This window comes from Dromiciops gliroides, chromosome 6 (genome assembly GCF_019393635.1).
Source record: "Dromiciops gliroides isolate mDroGli1 chromosome 6, mDroGli1.pri, whole genome shotgun sequence".
In the NCBI taxonomy this organism is placed as follows: domain Eukaryota; kingdom Metazoa; phylum Chordata; class Mammalia; order Microbiotheria; family Microbiotheriidae; genus Dromiciops; species Dromiciops gliroides.
In genome coordinates, this window is record NC_057866.1 from 53139426 (window position 1) to 53161438 (window position 22013).

The 22013-nt window shown below is 39.3% G+C and overlaps 1 long non-coding RNA gene across 1 annotated transcript; it reads left to right on the plus strand.

The window, feature by feature from the left end:
• The first annotated feature begins 10554 nt into the window (after positions 1–10554).
• Positions 10555–21422, plus strand: LOC122732798. The gene is made up of 3 exons (XR_006353646.1): positions 10555–10740; positions 20570–20625; positions 20866–21422. It is a non-coding gene; the product is annotated as an uncharacterized LOC122732798 (long non-coding RNA).
• Positions 21423–22013: the final 591 nt, after the last annotated feature.

Below are 22013 nucleotides of genomic sequence, written 5' to 3' on the forward strand. Positions count from 1 at the left end.
CTCACTGAAGAAAACAGTGCTTTAAAAATTAATATGGGGGGCAGCTAGATGGCACAGTGGATAGAGCACCAGCCCTGGAGTCAGGAGTACCTGAGTTCAAATCCGGCCTCAGACACTTAACACTCACTAGCTGTGTGACCCTGGGCAAGTCACTTAACCCCAACTGCCTCACTAAAAAAAAAAAAAAATTAAAATGGGACAGTTGGAAGATAAGGAATCCATGAGACACCAGGAATCAGTCAAGCAGAATCAAAAGAGTGAAAAAATAGAAGAAAATGTGAAATACCTCATTGGAAAGACAACTGATTTTGAAAACAGATCGAGGAGAGAGAATTTGAGAATCATTGGACTGCCTCAAAGCCATGACCAGAAAAAGAATCTAGACACCATACTCCAGGAACTTATTAAGGAGAACTGCCCTGATATCATAGAATCAGAGGATAAAATGATCATTGAAAGAATCCACCGATCACCTCCTGAAAGAGACCCCAAAAGGAAAACTCCAAGGAATATTGTAGCCAAATTCCAGAATTATCAGGTGAAGGAGAAAATGCTCCAAGCAGCCAGAAAGAAGCAATTTAAATATCATGGAGCCACAGTCAGGATTGCTCAGGACCTGGCAGCTTCAACATTAAAGGACCACAAGGCTTGGAATATGATATTCTGGAAGGCAAAGGAGCTTGGATTGCAGCCAAGAATCTATTACCCAGCAAAAATGTGCATTCTCTTTCAGGGGAAAAGATGGACATTTAATGACATTGGGGACTTTCAATCTTTCCTGGTGAAAAGACCAGAACTGGATAGAAAATTCGATCTTAACATACAAGACTCAAGAGAAGTTTAAAAAGGTAAACAGAGGGAAAAAAAAGGTTACCCAATTAGGTTAAACTGTTTATATCCCTACATAGGAAGATAATACTCATAACTCTTAAGAACTGTAAATATATTTGGGCAGAGAGAAGGGGTTTACACACAGGGCATACATATAAATTGTCTTTGATGTGATGATACAAAAAAAAATTAAGGGGTTAAAAAGAGAGTCTATGGGGAGGAGAGGAAAGGAGGGGTGGAATGGGATGAATTATATCATATGAAAAGGTGAAAAAAACACACCTTACAATAGAGGGAAAGAAAGGAGGGGTGAACATTGTTTCAACCCTACTCTCATTAGATTTGATTCAAAGAGGGAATAACATATACGTTCATTGGGATAAAGAAACATAGCTCATTCCTTAGGGAAGCAAAAGGGGAAGGGAAAGGGGGGGACTGATAGAAGGGAGGACAAAAGCAAGGGAGAAAAGGGTAAATAAAAGAGAGGGGGGTGATAAAAAGGGAGGGCAGATCGGGGGAGGCAGGGGTAAGAAGTAAAACGTGGGTGAGGAGGAATAGGGTGAAAGAAGGGGGGAAAAGTACAAAGGGGGTAAATAGAATGGAGGGGAATAGACAGTAATAATAATTGTGAATGTGAATGGGATGAACTCTGCTATAAAACAGAAGCGAATTGCAGAGTGGATTAAAAACCAGAATCCTACAATATGCTGTTTACAAGAAACACATTTGAAGCAGAGAGATACACACAGAGTAAAGGTAAAAGGCTGGAGCAGAATATATTATGCTTCAGCTAAAGTAAAAAAAAGCAGGGGTAGCAATCCTTATCTCAGACAAAGCGCAGGCAAAAATAGATTTCATTAAAAGAGATAAGGAAGGGAATGATATCTTGTTTAAAGGTACTATAGATAATGAAGTAATATCAGTATTAAATATGTATGCACCAAGTGGTATAGCATCCAAGTTCTTAGAGGAGAAATTAAATGAGTTACAAGAGGAATTAGACAGTAATACTATACTAGTGGGGGACCTGAATCTCCCCCTCTCAGAATTAGATAAATCTAGCCGAAAAATAAATAAGAAAGAAGTGAAAGAGGTGAATAGATTACTTGAAAAGTTAGACATGATAGATGTCTGGAGAAAATTGAATGGGGATAGAAAGGAATATACCTTTTTCTCAGCACTGCATGGCACATTTTCAAAAATTGACCATGTATTAGGGCACAAAAACATCATAGTCAAATGTAGAAAGGCAGAAATAGTAAATGCATCCTTCTCAGATCATGATGCAATAAAAATTACATGTAAGAAAGAGCCAGGGAAAAGTAGAATGAAAATCAATTGGAAACTAAATAATTTTATTCTAAAGAATGAATGGGCCAAACAAGAAATCATAGAAACAATCAATAACTTTATCCAAGAGAATGACAATAATGAGACAACATACCAAAATCTATGGGATGCAGCCAAAGGAGTGCTTAGGGGAAAATTTATAGCTCTAAATGCTTACATGAATAAAAAAGAGAAAGAGGAGATTAATGAATTGGGCATGCAACTTAAAAAGCTAGAAAAAGAACAAATTAGAAATCCCCAATTAGACACTAAATTAGAGATCCTGAAAATTAAAGGAGAAATTATTAAGATTGAAAGCAAAAAAACTATAGAATTAATCAATAAAACTAAGAGCTGGTTTTATGAAAAAACCAATAAAATAGATAAAATATTGATTAATTTGATTAAAAAAAGAAAGAAGAAAACCAAATTACCAGTATCAAAAATGAAAAGGGTGATGTTACCACCAATGAAGTGGAAATTAAGTCAATAATTAGGAATTATTTTGCCCAACTGTATGCCAATAAATTTGACAATCTAAATGAAATGGATGAATATTTACAAAAATACAAACTGCCCAGGTTAACTGAAGAGGAAATAAAATCCTTAAATAAACCCATATTAGAAAAAGAAATTGAACAAGCCATTAATGAACTCCCTAAGAAAAAATCCCCAGGGCCAGATGGGTTTATGGGTGAATTTTACCAAACATTTAAAGAACAATTAATTCCAATATTATACAAATTATTTGTAAAAATAGGTGAAGAAGGAGTTCTACCAAATTCGTTTTATGACACAAATATGGTGGTGATACCAAAACCAAGCAAAGCAAAAACAGAGAAAGAAAATTATAGACCAATTTCCCTAATGAATATTGATGCTAAAATCTTAAGTAAGATATTAGCAAGGAGATTACAGCAAGTGATCACTAGGATGATACACTATGACCAGGTGGGATTTATACCAGGAATGCAGGGCTGGTTCAACATTAGGAAAACTATTAACATAATTAACCACATCAATAAGAAAACCAACCAAAATCATATGATTATCTCAATAGATGCAGAGAAAGCTTTTGACAAAATATAGCACCCATTCCTAATAAAAACACTAGAGAGTTTAGGAATAGGTGGAGCTTTCCTTAAAATAATAAACAGTATCTACCTAAAACCATCAGCAAGTATTATATGCAATGGAGATAAATTAGAGGCCTTCCCAATAAGATCAGGGGTGAAACAGGGATGTCCATTATCACCCCTATTATTTAATATTATCCTAGAAATATTAGCTTTAGCAATCAGAGAAGAGAAAGGAATTAAAGGAATTAGAATAGGCAAGGAGGAAACAAAACTATCACTCTTTGCAGATGATATGATGGTATACTTAAAGAATCCTAGAGAATTAACTAAAAAATTACTTGAAACAATTCACAACTTTAGCAAAGTAGCAGGATATAAAATAAATTCACATAAATCACAAATGCTTGTTGATTTGACTTGACCTAAGCGGCCCATACACACTCCAACCCATACACAACTATAACATACAATCCACTATAATATACTTGTTTTATTATCTCTCCTTAAAGACCTCCAATGAGGAGGAACCCACCACCTCCTAAGGCAAGTCATTGAATCAATTTTGGATCTCTTTAATGGTTAGGGTTTTTTCCATAGATCAAGGCTAAATTGGTTTCTTTGCAATCTCCACTGAATGTTAACCATTCTATGCTCTGGGGTGAGCAAGAACAAGTCTAATTTCTCATCCACCTGCCATCCCTTCAAATATTTATTGAGAACAATCATTCAGTCTTTGCATCTTTTCTTTCCTAATTTCTTCTTCAATCATTCCTCCATAACATGGCCCTAGAAAGCCCTTTCTTATCTGATTCATCTTCCTTTGGGTGCTGTCCACCTCGTCAATGTCCTTCTTGAAATGTGTTGCTTAGAAGTGAACATAACACTCCAAATGTGGTCTGACTAGAGCAAGAGGAGAGTGGGACCAGTGTTACCTTTTTCCTAGATAGTAGGCTTCTCTTAAGGGAGCTAAAAGAAACACTTTTTTTGTCTATCACATTGCACTGCTTACTTAGAGGAAGCTTGCCAGCCACTAAGGCCTCCAGACTTTTTTTTCAGATACCTCCCCCATCCTATATTTCTCCTCCTTCTTGTTCTCCTCCTTCTCCTCCTCCTCCTCCTCTTGTTCTACTGCCTTCTCCTCCCCTGTTGCCACCACCACTGCCGCCATTAGTAGTTGTATATCAGTTTAAGGTTTTCAAAGCATTTTTATAAATATGATCTGATTTCATCATTTTAAAATACATTTTATCAATATCTATCCAACAATCATTTATTTTTTTTCTAACAATCACTTATTAAGCACTTACTAGGTGCTATATTTGGGAAGTTGTTTTTTTTTTTAACCCAAGTATAAAACTTTAAATTATTCCCCTTTGAATTTCAATTTACTAGATTAAACCCAATGCTCTAAGTCACCAAGCTCTCTTGGAATCCTGATTCTATCATTCAGTGGGTTAGCTAGCATCCCCAACTTTGCATCAATTTCAAGTTCAACGAGTGTGCCTTCTATACTTTTAGCCAAGCCAGTAACAAGAAAATATTAAACAGCACAGGGCCAAGCACAGATGCCTGGGACACTTCCACTGGAGACTTCCCACCAAATTCTTGACTACTCTGAGCCTGGCCCTTCCTTCAGTTTTGAGTCCATCTAATTTCACTATCATATAGCTTTCATTCCTCTGTCTTTTCCAAAGAGAACATCGGTGACTTTTTCAAAGGCTTTGCTAAAAATCTAGGTAAATTACATCTTCAGCCTTCCCCTGACCAACCATCAAGAAAGGAAATCAAATCCCATTGAAAAAAAAAAGAAAGAAAGAAAGAAAGGAAAAGGTTTGTCAGGAACCCCCTGTTTGCAATCTCTACTTCCTTTTCCACTCAATTAGCATTTTAAAGTATCTACTGTGCTCACCCACCATCTCTCTCAAGAACTGTTTTGAATTTTCTCAGGAATTGAAGTCAAGCTTGTTTTTGTTGACTCCCTTTTCAGTTGTTTCCAACTCTTTGTGACCCCATTTGGGGTCTTCTTGGCAAGGATACTGGCGTGGTTTGCCATTTTCCTCTCCAGCTCATTTTACAGATGAGGAAACTGAGGTAAACAGGTTTAAGTGACTTGCCCAGGGTCACATAGATAGTAAGAAGTGTACGAGGCTAGATTTGACTCCAGTCCACTCTATCCACTCTATACTCTCTCCACTGTGCCACCTAGCTTAGCAGATCTATTCTCTTCTTTTTATTGAAACCCATGACACCACATGTCCTTCTGAAGTCTTATGATTCCTCTCTAGCCTTTCACAAACTTTGAGCTATTTCTGACTGGTCCATAATCTCATCAACCATTTCCTTCACTATGGGAGGACACAGAGGCTCCTTCCACCATCTCCTTTCCTGTCCCATGTATCAACTCCCCATTAGCCATCTCTGCTCTGTCAAATCTAGTCCCAAGACCATACTCCTTGGTAGAGAAAGCAGAAGCAAAATCAGAACTGAGCAGCTCTGTTGGTTGTCACTTCTCTAGCCTCTGATTGGGGCAACATACTTGGCTTTTCATAGCTATCTCTCCTATCCTCTGATTCATTCTTCCCATTCAGGAGAGGGTAATGGGTAACCTTGGGCAAATCTCTCGCTCTTGCTCTCTCGGCCTCAGGGCCATCATCTGAAAATGAGGGGCTTGGTCTAGGCTAGTCATGCTGAACTCAAATAGAAATGGGGCTTCTAGATAGAGTTAGGGGGTTCAGTGGATAGGGGACAGGAGCTGGAGTCAGGAAGACCTGGGTTCAAACCTGGCCTTAGACACTTAGCTCCTGGGCAAATCACTTAGCCTCTGCCTGCCTCAGTTTCCCCAACTGTAAAATGAGGATAAATAACAGTACCTACCTTCCAGGGCTGTTGTGAGGATCAAATGAGATAATTGTAAAGTACTTAGCACAGTGCCCAGCACACAGTAAGTGCTATGTAAATATTATTGTTACTGTTATTATCTATGTTCTATTATATTTTTATTTTTGTTAAGTATTTCCTAATGACATTTTAATCTGCTTCTGACCATGCTTGGAAGGGTTGTGACTGCAGTGCTTGGGTCTAGATAGTTGCAATGCAATGTCCATGCTGCTCATCTCCATGGCAATGCTGGTGTTACAAAATAATTCACATTCCTATGGTGTTTGAAGATGTATGAAGCCCTTTCCTTTCAGCCATCCTGGGAAGGAGATATTTGGGGGGGTGGGGTCCACCAGACCTGTGATTTCTTTGATGTAGGGAGTTCCCAGTGAGAAGCCTCTCTGCCAGTGTTGAGTGGACACCTCTTCTGCAACTTGGAGAGTCCAGGCCACTGAGAAGTTAAATGACACACTCTGTATATGTCTGAGGCGGGACTTGAACCTGGGTAAGATCATTGTGGGTGAGGATTGGCTCATTCATTGTATTTGTAAACTTAGTACCTGGCACAATGCCTTGGTACACAGTACAAACTTTAATAAATACTTGACTGATTAATTCCTTACTTTGAAACCACTCTACTACATTGCCTCCCCACCCCCCAACCCCCACATACTTTAGAGATGAGAAAACCGAGGCTCAGAGAGGCTTAGGGAGTTGTTCATGGAAAAACAGCTGATAAGTTTCAGAGCTGAAGCTCTAACCAAGAGTGATGATACCCTTGGCTCTTGCTACTCTGTAATCTCTGAGACCCCCTCAGGTCCCTCCTAGCTCTGATCTTTCATGACCTGCAAGCAGGCACCGAGATGAAATATGTCGATCCCTGGTCATACAGGGCGAGAGCAGCAGTGGGACCCATGGTCCTGAACCAGGGTAGATATCAATTTTCTCCAAGGGAGACCTGTAAAGTTGCTTGAAGAGCAAGGAGTGTACACATTGGCTTGTGAGCTAAAATGAATGTTTCTATGAGGCTTTGAGGAAAGCGTTTAAAGGGAAGAGTGCCTTATTCCCAATGAGAGATGGATAAATGTGCGATTCCCTGTCTCTTAGAGGCCTGATCTGCCCCCTTAAATTATCAGATGGCAATAGTGTGGATTGTACACCATGGATTAACCCCACTGGTGATGGTGGGAAGCTATGAAGATCTCAGAGCAATGGAGTGAATGACCAGGAGAAAGACCTAATTTATAAAAATGGACTGTGCCGGATTGAGGTGGGGAGAGGAAGTTTGGAGGTGAGCTAAAATGGGATCCAGTGGCCCTACCAGTAGAATGTAAGCTTCCTGAGGGTAGGAACTACTTCCTTTTTGTCTTTGTTTCCTCCAGCTCCTAATAAATATAGTGCTTGGCAAACAGTAAGCACTTAATAAATGATCATTGATTGATTAGTACCCTCATATAAACCTAAGCCCAGGGTTTGTTTAGTGCATGTATGAGTTATATTCCTGCTGGCCTATTTTTGTAAAGACAGGAAAAGAAGACCCTCCAGAAAGAAGTGGGTTACCACCCTTCCGTGATAAGGGGAAGGTAGTGCCATTGGAAAACATTCCTGAAGAAGCTCAGTGGTTCCTAGTGACTAATTCTTCCATCTTGGTGGATAGGGCATTGAATATTTGGTCTGGATGAGCCTCTGACATTTATTGACTCTGTGGCCTTGGGCAAGTTGCTTAATTTCAGTGAGTCTCAGTTTTCTCACCAGTAAAATGGGGTTAATTACCCCAATTACCAGAGAGGTCCAATACTGAAGTTGGAATCATAATGACCTTGGTTTGAATCCTGCCTCAAAAATATTTTAGTTCTGTGATCCTAGTTAAATCCTTGTATCTATCTCCCAGTCTCAATTTCTTCATCTGTAAAATGGGAATAATTAAGAGCTAGAGCACTTATGGCATTATCATGAGACTCAAATGAATTCAACATAGGTAAAGGGCTTTGCAAATTTCAAGGTGTGGTATAAACATGAAAACATTATTATTATTATTTCTAAAGGTCCATAGGTTATCCAACAGGCTATTCTAGCACTTTGCTGTGGAGAGATATAATAACAATAAAGACTGACATTTATTTAGCATTTTAAAGTTTGTAAAGCACTTTACATGCATAGCTCATTTGATCTTCCACAACAACCCTGTTAGATAAATGCCAATTAACAATAACAATAACTAGCATTTTACAGTGCTTTAAAATTTCCAAAGCACTTTACAAATATTATCTAATTCCCCCCATACACACACACACACACACACAACAACAACAACCTTGAGAGGGAGGTGCTACTTTACAGATGAGGAAACTGAGGGAGAGGTTAAGTGACTTCCCCAGGGTCATATAGCCAGTAAGTGTCTGAGGCTGTATTTAAACTCAAGGTCTTCCTGATTCTAGTGCCTCGCAGTAGCCACTATTCCACATTATGCTATAGATTTTATTATTCCCATTCTGCAGGTGAGGAAACTGATGCTGAGAGAAATTAAATTACTTGACCAGGTTCATAAATTTTCTGAGACTGGATGTGAATCTACATTTTCCTAACTCCAAGGGCAGTGCTCTCTCCACTAAGGCACCTAACTGCCTTACCTCACCTTTTAGAAACAGCTCTTGGTTTGCTGAACTGCTCAGGTTAGTAGGTAGAGGGGATATCAAACTTTTGTTGTTCAGTCATATCCGTCTTTTTATAACTCCTACTAAGGACCAAAGAAGGAGTCCCTAACTTACTGGTCAGGAGTCTGTGAAATCCACCTTCACCTTTGTGAAACTTTGGACCATTCTTGTTGTTACAAGGAAAGGCTCCCGGGGTGATTGGGGTGGGGTGACACATTTGGAAATAACAGGGATGAAAAAATAAGAGACATGAATAAAACTTTACTTAAAAGAAATAGTTCTGTATTGGCAGGGCTGTAGATGAGAATAAACCCATCATTCTCAATCCAGGATTTCCTCTTTCCTTCTCTGGGGGGCTCTGGGGTACATGCAGCAGATCCTCTGGCATCCCTTACAGAGCCAGGATAGCAGCAACCATCTTTCTCTGCTGTGCCATGTAAACCTATCAGGAACAGGTGTTGTCATGGACAATAATGGCTGCCATTAATATAGCCTGAAGGAACAAGGAGAAGAGTCTTGCTCAAGTGAGTTAGTAGCAAATCTGATACTTGAAGCCCAGGCTTTTGTTCTTTACATTTAAGGCTCTTTTCCCTGCAGCACACTATGTCCCTGCTAATGGTCAAGGAATTTCCATAGATTGGTAGGTGAAAATGGAAACTAGGACTACATGTTGGGAAATTCTATGGGATTCCTGACATCTCACTGTTGCCATTCTCGGTTTCTGGGTATGTGTGAGGACCGTTTCAGAACATGAGGCTCTAAGTAAGAACCTAGGGAGGTGCCCAAGTGTCTGTTGGTCTCATGGTCACTATCAGGCTGGAAACCAGAGTGTAGATAGATCCAAGCCAAAGTGACTGGCTGAAAAGCAAACATTTCAACAAATTAATTGGTTATTTTGGCAGAACTGATGAATAGGATTAGTTTTCTTCCCCTAACCCCAATCAACAACTTAACAAGCATTTATTAAGCATGTGTATTATTTTCCCATCAAGTGCTTGGTTAGGACAAAAAGAGATGCCACTCTCTCCCCCCCCCCAAAAAAAATAGGTCTTAAACTCTACTGAAAAAATAGAATATCTACACAGATAAAGTACATACAAACTTATTGGAACAAGGGGAGAATCCCAACTCCTGGAAAGATTTGTGGGGGCCTCCTGAATTCCTTTAGCAGTGAAGGCTTCATGGAGATGATCCATGGAGTTGGTCCATGGAGATAAGGTAGAAGGTTCTGAGATGTGGACATGGGAAACCAAGGGGAACCAGAGGACAGCATATGTGAAGGCACAGAGGTAGGAGAGGGTATACTGTTAAGGTTTAGGAAACAGTAAATAGGTCAGTTTGACTGGGACAAAGGATATTACCAAATAGTCCTAAGATGGGGGTGAGGGGATGGCAAACTTGGATGAATTTCACCTCTAGAAGTGAAGAGGAAACTCTATCAAGTCTATTATTGGAATTATTTTACTTGAGGTAAATTTGGTTGGGGAGGGAGAAAGATGAGGAAGGGAAGAGGAAATAATGGTAGTGAAGACAATCCAAAGCATGGAGTCAGCTATCACCTTAGTCAGAAAGCATGCTCCCCACCCCAAGTCACCACCCTGGGACAAAGCCCTAATCACCTCAGGCTAGTTACAACTCAGCTCCCCAGGCTGGGTTGGGTTTTGCTTTTTCTTTTGAAAGTACAAAAGCCACTTTCCCTGGGAGCAGGTCTGGTTTCCTTTTGAGCCTCTTTCTGTGTTTACACGGCTTCTCTCAACATGTGTCAGAGACATTTCTTTCTTTAATCGTTGGATTTTCGGTGCACTTGGCTATTTATAGTTGTTCCTAAGCTTTTCTCGGTCTGTTTCCGGCTTAGATGTACCACTTAGTCACCAGAGAGTGTCTCAGGCAATCTCTCCAGCCACTTCCTGAAGCTCCAACAAAGAAAGATGAGAGACAAGCGGTGCCAGGACCGAGAGCTGATCTAAGAGGTAGGAGGAGAGCTTTGTCCTGTCATTCATTTTCCCCCTCCCCTCCACCAAACCGGAGCAGCTCTTGTGGGGACTTATCCAGCAACCCCTGGGAGCTAGCTCAGCCCTGAGATATGAACAACCTCCCTACAGGCATCTCAATCTGGCCACATATTTTTGCCATTACTTGATGACCTATTTGTATCCAAATTCCCTCCAGAGCCATATAAGGTTATTTGATTTCGCTGCAAACCATAGCTTCTATTTGGAGTGAATGATCCATCCTGTCTCCCTCTTTGTTCCCTGGCCCTCTCTAGTCATCCAGTTTAACTAGAGATATATTAGGGTTGCAAGTAAATGCTTACACTCTCTGGAGCTCACCGTGACTGGCCCTGGCCCCGCCCTTGAGGGAGGACTCTTGGTATCTTAGCATTTATAGCTGGAAGAGAACTAAAATATCAGTAAGTTTAATTCCCAGGTTTTTCAGATGAGGAAGCCAAATTGCTGGGGGGAATGGGGGTAGGGCGGGGCAGTGACTTGTTCAAGTCCACTTCTGTAGCAAGCAGCAGAGCCAGAATTTGAATTCAAGTTCAATTCCCATGAGCCAACTAAGAAGCTAAATTTTATAATGGGATTGTGTGGTAAGCTCTGAGCCCTTGGTCTTATGAGACTTTAGCAAGTCCTGACTTGAAGAGAGAATGGGTAGTTGGGGGCAGTATCTATCTATCTATCTATCCATCCATCCATCCATCCATATGTGCACTCTTATTGTTCCATTTTCCTATGATTATAAAGAAGCCAATGGCCACTCAGATATTGGGGTAAAGGCAAGCAGATCTCAAGAGCCTGCTTCTAAGAACACAATTCCCCCATTGGTTTGAGATGCCTTTCCTTTAGAAAAATCTTTCATCCTCCCTCCCTCCTCCTACCCCACCAAATCTTTGGCCAACTACCCAGCATGTCATGGAAATACAAGCCCATAATTGGCTCCAATTTTTCTCCTGGGTCTCAGCAGGCCTGGTCAGAAATAATGTTTCTTTCTCATAAGGGATTATTTGCTCAAAAGAGGTAGTACCTTTTCCATCACCATGGAAGCAGGTCTGTAGCAAAAAGGTATTCCTGGCTCATAGGCACTTGAGTTCACCTTTTACCAAATCTCTCTGAAAAGAAGGATATAAAGGAGTCCTTTCCTAAATGGGAAATCTTGACATTCATATCCTTGAAGAGGAAAGAAGATTACTGGTGGAAGGACAGCCTCCCAGAATTGCATCAGAGCTCAGTCTGATGCCTCAAGCTTCATTTAAGAAACTGGCTTTCTTTTCCTTGGCATGTACCTCAGAGCCCCCCGAAAAAGGAAAGAGGAAATCCTGGATTTAGAATGATGGTTTTTTCTCATCTACAGCCCTGCCAACACAGAGCTATTTCTTTAAAGTTTTATTCGTATCTCTTGTTTTTTCATCCCTGTTATTTCCAAATATGTCACCCCACCCCCATCACCCAGGGAGCCTTTCCTTGTAACAACAACAAAAAATTAAGCAAAAAGAAGAGGTAGTGGGGCAGCTAGGTGGTGCAGTGGATAGAGCACTGGCCCTGAATTTAGGAGGACCTGAGTTCAAATCTGACCTCAGACACTTAACACTTATTAGCTGTGTGGCCCTAGGCAAGTCACTTAACCCCCATTGCCTCACCAAAAACAAACAAACAAAAAACCAAAACAAAACAAAAAACCCAAGAGATAGAATGACCATTTAAAACATATATCCTGGGGCAGCTAGGTGGTGCAGTTGATAAAGCACTGGTTCTGGATTCTGGAGGACCTGAATTCAAATGTGTCCTCAGACACTTGACACTTACTAGCTGTGTGACTTAACACTCATTGCCCCCCAAAAAAAAGCAGAAAAAAGGGGGGGGGAAGGGAAATATATATCTAATATTCTGTATCAATGATTCCACACCTCTTTAAAGAAAGGTCATATAATTATTTTTAATAATGTTAGGTAAGTCAGAAATTCTGTTGTACTATATCAATTCTACTTCTATAACATTTCTTAAATCCATCCCTTATTCATACAACTACTATCATAGTTTAGGGTTTCATCACCTCTCATCTAGATTATGATGATAACTTCCTTACTAGTCTTCCTCTCATCAAGAATTCTCTTCAAAAGAAAGTAATCATAGTTTTACAGATAATAATCATCCTTTTTTGTATATATGTTGTTTATTTTAATTTTTTCTCAATTATGTATATACAAAAAATTTCAATATTTGTTTTTTAAAATACTAAGTTCCGAATTCTCTCTCTCCCTCCTCTTCCCCCTCCTTGGGAAGATAAGCAATTTTTTTTTTCAAGGCAATTGGATTTAAGTAACTTGTCTAGGGTCACATTGCTAGTAAGTATCAAGGGTCCAAAGGTGAATTTGAACTCAGGTCCTCTTGATTCCAGGGCTGGTGCTTTGTCCACTGTGCCACATAGAGTAAAAGTAAAGGACTAGAGCGGAATTTGTTATGTTTCAGGTGATACAAAAAAAAAAAAGCAATGGCAGCAATCATGATCTTAGACAAAGTTATATCTAAAATAGTTTCTATTGGTGGAGCCAAGATGGCAGAGGAAAGGCAGTGAGCTCCCAAACTCATGACACGATCACTCCAAAAACCATCCAAATAACGCCATAGGAAAATGCCCATAGCAGTAAAACTCACAGAAGAATGTGTTGAAAGCATCTTCTAACCAAGAACAGCTTGGAAGGTCAGAAGGAGGGAGCTGCTGTGCTAATACAGGAGTCGAGCCCAACTCCACAGTCACCCTGACACAGATCCAGTCCCAGGAAGGCCTCACCAGAGAAGGGGACCCCCAGAGCCTCTGAATCAGCTGAAGTGCCAGTATCTTCTGGAACTAAGCTCACAGTCTGGTGAGTGGGCTGAGCCCTGGGCAGGAGAGAGACTACAGGGGTCTATGCTGGTGCTAATGCAGAACTTGGATTCTACACCCCTGCTGAGAACCAGGAGGTAGGCCCGAGTAGCAGGGACTCAGGTGGGGGAGGGGCACAGGCTCACCAGAGCTAACAACCACAACACACAAAGCTGGTTGATTGGCAAGTTGGTCTGAGGTCATCTAGGACCAGGAAACAGGCCGGGCGAGGGAAGAACCTGATTCTCCTTAAATCATACCACCTGGGACTTCTTAAGCTTGGGATACTGCAGCCTGGAAACAGTGCCCCACTTTTTTTTTTTTTTGCAGGGCAATGGGGGTTAAGTGACTTGCCCAGGGTCACACAACTAGTAAGTGTCAAGTGTCTGAGGCCGGATTTGAACTCAGGTACTCCTGAATCCAGGGCCAGTGCTTTATCCACTGTGCCACCTAGCTGCCCCTACAGTGCCCCGCTTTAAGGAGCTAAAAGTCAAGTAAAAGAAAGGCAAGATGAGCAGACAGAGAAAGGTGAGGACCATAGAAAGTTTCTTCAGTAACAAGGAAGACCGAGGTGCACCCTCAGAGGAAGATATCAACATCAGGGCCCCTATATCTAAAGCTTCCAAGAAAAATATGAATTGGTCTCAGGCCATAGAGGTGCTCAAAAAGGACTTTGAAGATACAGTTAGAGAGATAGAGGAAAAAATGGTAAGAGAAATGAGGGAGATGCAGGAAAGACATGAGAAAAATGTCAACAGCTTGAAAAGTCAAATTGGCCAAATGGAAAAGGAGGTACAAAAGCTCTCTGATGAAAATAATTGCCTAAGAATGAGGATTGAACAAATGGAAGCCAGTGACTTTATGAGAAACCAAGACACAATAAAGCAAATCCAAATGAATAAAAAAAAAATAGAGGGCAATGTGAAATATCTTCTGGGAAAAACTGCTGACCTGGAAAATTGGTCTACCTGAAATCCATGATCAAGGAAAGAGCTTAGACATCATCTTCCAAGATATTCTCAGGGAAAATTGCCCTGAAATTCTAGAAGGAGCAGCTAAAATAGAAATTGAAAGAATCCACCGATCACCTCCAGAAAGGGATTCCAAAAGGAAAACTCCTAGGAATATTATAGCCAAATTCCAGAGCTCTCAGGTCAAGGAGAAAATATGGCAAGCTGCCAGAAAGAAAGAATTCAAGTACTGTGGAGCCCCAGTCAGGATAGCACAAGATCTAGCAGCTTCTACATTAAAGGACCAGAGGGCATGGAATATGATATTCCAAAAGGCAAAGGAAATGGGATTACAACCAAGAATCACCTACCCAGCAAAACTCAGCATAATCTTTCAGCGGAAATAATGGCACTTTAATGAAAAAGAAGACTTTCAGATATTTGTGATAAAATTCAGTTCAGGTCTTTGTTCAGGTCTTTCCTGAACTGAATGGCAAATTTTACTTTCAAATACAAGGCCCTAGAGAACCATAAAAAATTGGAGCTGGGGGACATACCTGGGGTCATACAGTGGGCGACTGTCTTGTGTCCGAGGCCAGGTTTTGGCTGGGATCCCCCTGGGTCCAGGGGTGATGGTTTGTCCACTGTGTCACTTAGCTAGGTGATGACATCTTAGGGTTAAATTGAGGGGTGAAGGGAATTCACTGGGGGAGGGGGAAGGGCAGAGGTGAAATCCTACATGAAAGAAACAGGAAAAGGCTTATGGAGTGGTGGAAGAGATGGGAGGGGAGCAGGTCAGTAAATGAATTTTACACTCATTAGAAAAGGCTCAAAGACCTTAAACTCATCAGAGCTGAGTCAAGGAGGGACTAACAGACACACCCAACTGGGTAGAGTAATCTATTTAATCTGGGCAGTAAATGAGCCTAATACTCATCAGAATTGGCTCAAAGACCTCAATCTCATTAGAATTGGCTCAAAGAGGGAATAATGTACACACTCAATTGGGTGGAGTAATTTCTCTAACCCTGCAGGAAAATAGGAAGGAAAGGGGATGAAGAGAGAGAGGGGCAAAAGAAGGAGGGGCAGAGTGGGGGAGGGGATAGACAGAAGCAAATCCCTTTTGAAGAGGGATAGGATGAAAGAAGATGGATAATAGAATAAATACCATGGAGAAGGGAATAGGGTAGAAGCAAAACAGTTAACAATAGTAATCATGAAAAAGAGAAAAGGGGGGAAAAGTTGTACAAAAAATATTTATAGCAACTCTTGGTGGAGGCTAAGAATTGAGAATCAATCTATATGATTGTAGTGGAATGGTATTGTGCTACAGGAAATGACAAACAGGATGATCCCCGAAAAACCTAGAAAGACTAATGAACATTGATGTATAGTGAAGTGAGCAGAGCTGGGAGGACATTGTGCATAGTGACAGCAGTATTGTTCAATGAGCAATTGTGAATGACTTAACTACTCTCAGCAATGCAATGATCCAAGACAATCCCAAGGAACTAATGAGGAAGCTTACTATGCACCCCTATAGAAAGAACTGATAAAAAGAACACTTGTGGATTGTACATATATAACCTGGTTACAATCTTGTGGAGGGGGGAGGAAAGGGAGGGAGGAAAATTTGGAACTCTAAATCTTATTAATGTAACTAGAAAATAAAATAAATGTTTGTTGCTAAAATATATATAACACAACCCTATTTTAACAAATTTATATATTATATGTTGCTAAAGTATTCAGATAAACAAATTTAGGCTTTGTAAGAATATTACAAAACCCAGTAGAAAAAAAATTCTGATTTAAAAAAAAGCTTAAATATAACATTTAAAAATTTTATTCTGCAGGTCTTGTTACCATAACTTCATAAGCTTGAAAAGCAAAATTTGCAATTAATTAGGTATACTTATTTCTTATTATATATTGTACCTTATCATGTATTATATAATTCTATTTCCTATATTCACACATCACATTATGTTAAGATATGTTATATATTATCTATATTATTTGCCATTTCCTTATATGTTATATCTTGTGATTATTACCAATATATTATGTTGTATTGATGTCATTATAGGTTATATTATATATTTACTTACTATTAAAATAGTTTCTATTAAAAGAGATAAACAAGGGACAGCTAGGTGGCACAGTGGATAAAGCACCGGCCCTTGATTCAGAAGGACCTGAGTTCAAATCTTGCCTTAAACACTTGGCACTTACTAGCTATGTGACCCTGGGCAAGTCACTTAACCCTCATTGCCCCACAAAAAAAAAAGAGATGAAAAGAGAAACTACATTGTGATAAAGGGTACCATAGATAATGAAATAATACCAGTACAAAACCTATATGCACTAAATGCTATTGCATCTAAATTTCTAAAGAAAAAGTTAAATGAATTACAGGTAGAAATGGATGGTAAACCTATAATATTGGGGGGCTTCAACCTTCCCTTATCACAACTAGATAAATCTAAACGAAAGGTAATAAGAAAGAAGTCAAGGAGATGAATCGACTCTTCCATAAACTAAATATGACATATCTGGAGAGAATTGAATGGAGAAAGGAATATGCCTTTTTCTCAGTGGCATATGGTACTTTTAAAAAAATTGACCATGTATTAGGACATAAAAACTTAATAATTAAATGCAGAAAAGCAAAAAATATTAAATGCATCTTTTTCAGATAATATAATAAAAATTACATTTAATAAGGGACCATGGAAACAGAGATTAAAAATTGATTGGAGGGGTGGCTGGGTGGCACAGTGGATGAAGTGCTAGCCCTGGATTCAGAAGTACCTGAGTTCAAATCTGGCCACAGATACTGGATACTTACTAGCTGTGTGACCCTGGGCAAGTCACTTAACCCCCATTGCCCCTCAAAAAAAAATAATTTAAAAAAATTGATTGGAAACTAAATAACCTAATCATAAAGAATGAATCAGCTAAAGAACAAGTTATAGGAACAATAAAGAATTTTGTTAAAGAGAATGATAATAATAAGACAACATGCCAAAACCTATGGGGTGCAGCAAAGGCAGTAAGCAGAGGACAATTTATATCTCTAAATGCTTACATCAATAAAATAGAGAAAAAAACAGACCAATGGATTGTGAATGCAATTTCAAAAACTAGAAAAAAGACAAATTAAAATCTCCAATTAAACACAAAATTGGAAATCCTAAAATTAAAGATGTAATTAATAAAGTTAAATGTAAGAAAGCTATTGACTTAATAAATAAAACTAAGAGTTTTATGAACCCCCCCATACCATAGATAAACCATTAATTATTATGATTTTTAAAAAGAGAGAAGAGGGGCAGCTATGTAGACAGTGGCTAAAGCACTGGCCCTGGATTCAGGAGGACCTGAGTTCAAATCTGACCTCATATACTTGACACTTACTAGCTGTGTGACCCTGAGTAAGTCACTTAAGTCTCATTGCCCCACCAAACAAAAAAAAAAAAGAGAGAAGAAAACCAAATCACTATTGTCAAAAATAAAAAGGAACTACATTATTAATGAAGATGTAATCAAAGCAATTATTAGGAATTATTGTGTCCAATAAAATGCCAATAAATTTAACAATGTAAGTAAAAAGAAAGAATACTTACAAAAGTGTAAACAGAAGAGGATATAGAATATTTTAAAATAGAGCTGTTTTAGAAAAAGAAATTGGAAAGGCCATAAGTGAGTTTCCTAAGAAAAAAGCATCAGAAACAGATGGATTTACAATTAAATTCTATCAAACATTTAAAGATCAACTAATTCCAATACTAAATAAATTATTTGGAATAATAGGCAAAGAAGGAATCCTGCCAAACTCCTTTTATGAAACAAATATGGTGCTAACACCTAAACCAGGAAGAGCAAAAGCAGAGAAAGAAAATTATAGACCAAATTCACCAATGAATATGGGTGCAAAAACCCTAAATAAAATACTAGGTAGGAAACTACAACAATCTATCACAAAGATTATACATTGTGATCAAATGGGATTTATACCAGGAATGAAGGGATGGTTTAACATGAGGAAAACTAGTAACAGAATTTATTATATCAATGTCAAAATCATATGATTATATTAATAGATGCAGAAAAAGCTTTTGACAAAATGCAACACTCATTCCTATAAAAAACACTTGAGTGGGGCAGCTAGGTGGTACAGTGGATAAAGCACCAGCTCTGGATTCAGGAGGATCTGAGTTCAAATCTGGCCTCAAACACTTAACACTTACTAGCTGTGTGACCCTGGGCAAGTCCCTTAACCCTCATTGCCTTGCAAAAATAACAAAACAAAACAAAATACCATTTGAAAGCATAGTTATAAATGGGTTTTTCCTTAAAATGAAAAGAAGTTGTGGTATACAACTGTGATGGAGTACTACTATGTTCTAAGAAATGATGAGCAGGTTGATTTAAAAAAAAAAAAACATGAAAAGACTCGTGTGAAATAATGAAGAATGGAATGAACAGAACCAAGAGAATGTTGTATACAGTATATTGTTTGAAGAATAGCTGTGAATGACTATGTTATTTTGAGTATTATAAATACCCAAATCAGCTACAAAGGACCTATGAAGGAAGATGCCATTTATATCCAGAACTGATAAAAAGAAGTATGCTTAGTAAGGTTTTACTATATACACATACACATATATGTGAACACATGTCATATGTATAATATTTATATCTATCCATCCATCTCATCCATCTCATCTATCTCATTCATCTCATCCATCTTATCCATCTCATCTCTATCATCTATCATCTACCAATTATCAAGTGTTGGCCTTCTCTAGTGCAGGTTAGGGAAGGAGAGAGGTAAACAGGTTAGAACTAAACATGCAACCAAAAAAATTTAATAAAAAAAAAAAAGAAAGAAATCTGGAAAAGGAAATTGAAGTCAGACTGTGAATGGCTTTGAATGTCAGACAGAGGAGGCTGTATTTTATCCTCTGGGTAATTGGAAATACATGCAATTTCTTGAACAAAGGAGTGCCCTAAACAATTTGACAACTGCGTGAAGCTGGGATTGGAGGGACAGGAGCAAATCAGGAGGCATCTGTAAGAGTTCAATTGAAAGGTCCTGAATTAGAGTGGTGGTGGTCAGGTAAGTGGGGCTGGATAACGCCCCCTGTTGGACATTTTGGAGAGTTTCTTACTCATGTTTAGACTCAGCTAGAGCCTCTGGGGTCTTTCTCCAATAACAAGATTCTTCACTACTGTGAGTGGTGAAGGAGAGAGAGAGAGATGAGAAATGATGTAAAGGCAGAATCTACAGAACTTTGTAACTAATAGATAATAACTAATGTTTATATAGCTTTATTATGTGCCAGGCACTATGTTAAGTGCTTTAACTGACTGTATGGGGGGTGGGGGGGTGAGGGAAAGGGTGCTTTGTCACTTAAAAATTATACATTTAGGGGCAGCCAGGTGGCACAGTGGATAGAGCACCAGCCCTGGATTCAGGAGGACCTGAGCTCAAATCCGGCCCCAGACACTTAACACTTACTGGCTGTGTGACCCTGGGCAAGTCACTTAACCCCAATTGCCTCACCAAAAAAAAAAATATATATATATATATATATATACATATATATATATATATATTTAATAAAATCAACAAAGCAAACATATAAAATAGGATATGAAATTTACAATAAACACCTCACGTTTTGTTCTTTTTTTTGGTGGGGCAATAAGGGTTAAGTGACTTGCCCAGGGTCACACAGCTAGTAAGTGTCAAGTGTCTGAGGCCAGATTTGAACTCAGGTCCTCCTGAATCCAGGGCCGGTGCTTTATCCACTGCGCCACCTAGCTGCCCCCAACACCTCATGTTTGATGAGGTAGACCGGAATGAATTTTTTTAAAAAATGAAAGCTATGAGAGGAGGGAATTTTCTCTTTTCATTAGAGAGGTAGGGGACTATGGATGTGAAATGTTACATACTCTGTTGACTTGACTGTTTCAGGTGCTGAACTGTTTTCATTTGTTATAAGGGAAGGCTCACTGGAATTACATATGTTGGTATGTATATTTGGAAATAGCCGGTATAAAAAACAAAAAATATCAATACATACCTTTTTTTTAAAAAAGCAAAGAAAATGCTTTTGTTCATTGTACAATTCCAAGTCTCTGAATCCTATAATAGGAGTTCCTTTCCTCCCTCCCTCCCCCTTCCCTCCTTCCCTTCCTTCCTTCCTTCCTTCCTTCCTTCCTTCCTTCCTTCCTTCCTTCCTTCCTTCCTCCCTCCCTCCCTCCCTGCAGAAGGAGTTGGAGAACCTCTAAGTCCAAGAGATGGCAGCCATGGAGAAAACAAACCATGTGACCCAGGAGGGAGCATTCTTACACTCCGGCCTTCAGGAGGAGTGCCAGAATTTCCAGGTCAAGGATTGAACTCATGACCCTGGAGGTAGAGAAGCAGCAAGTGACTAAATTGTGATGGAGAGCAAAATCTGGAAAACTTTGCTCTCACTTATTGCCTGGAGTCATTTCCACAATGAAGGTTATGTGGAAAGGGATTTGTTTCTCTAGCAACCCCAAACCTGTGTGCCTTCTGTAGAGAATACAAACATTTAGGGTAGGATTACAAGGCTGGAGGCCTATATAGATTCATGTCTAGGTAATTGATGTGAGATTTACCAGAATGTCAGGCTTTGACAGAATTATATCAACTGTTTATGGGTTAAGGGTTACTCTGAGTCCTTTATAATGCTTTGCATTTGCTGTGGGATTGAATAAAGGCAGTCCTTTGGCTAATATGTATTATTACATTGAATGCTTGCAGGAGATGTGTGTATGCTATTTTACCCACATACATGTAAAACAAGACATCGAGTATATCTTGAGAGTCATAGAGGAAACTCTTGGTGGGGGCAAAATGATTCAAAGATCATTTGACTTTTGGAGAAACTTCCCCCCCCCCACCTCAACTAAAATTAAACTGAGTCCAAATAAAACCAGAGTTTAGGGCTCTGGATCCTAACGTGTATTTAGGTTGATGATGCTACCAGCTATCAACAGCAACAAGAAAGTTGAGAGAAGAGAAATTTGGGGGGAAGATGAGTTCAAAGGACAATTATAATTTCATTTTTATTTTCATCTTAGATGGTTTATTACAACTTCAATTCTTTGTGGAGATGGACTGGCTCTTTAGTAGTGGAAAATAAATGAATTGGTCACACACTTGCTGAAAAACTCCACATTCCCCTCTCTAAGCAGTTGGAAGAGGGAGTGGGCAGCACACTCTTGGAAAGAATATGGGGGGAGAAGTGAAGCCTACTCAGAAGGGGAGGCACAGTAGTCCTCCAAAGACAAGGAGTCATTGGCTCTGGTTCCAGGCCAAAGGTTGTTGGATTGTTGCAAGCAACATCTGAGCCTAATAACAGCATTCCAAGGCTACCACTGGCCTCCAG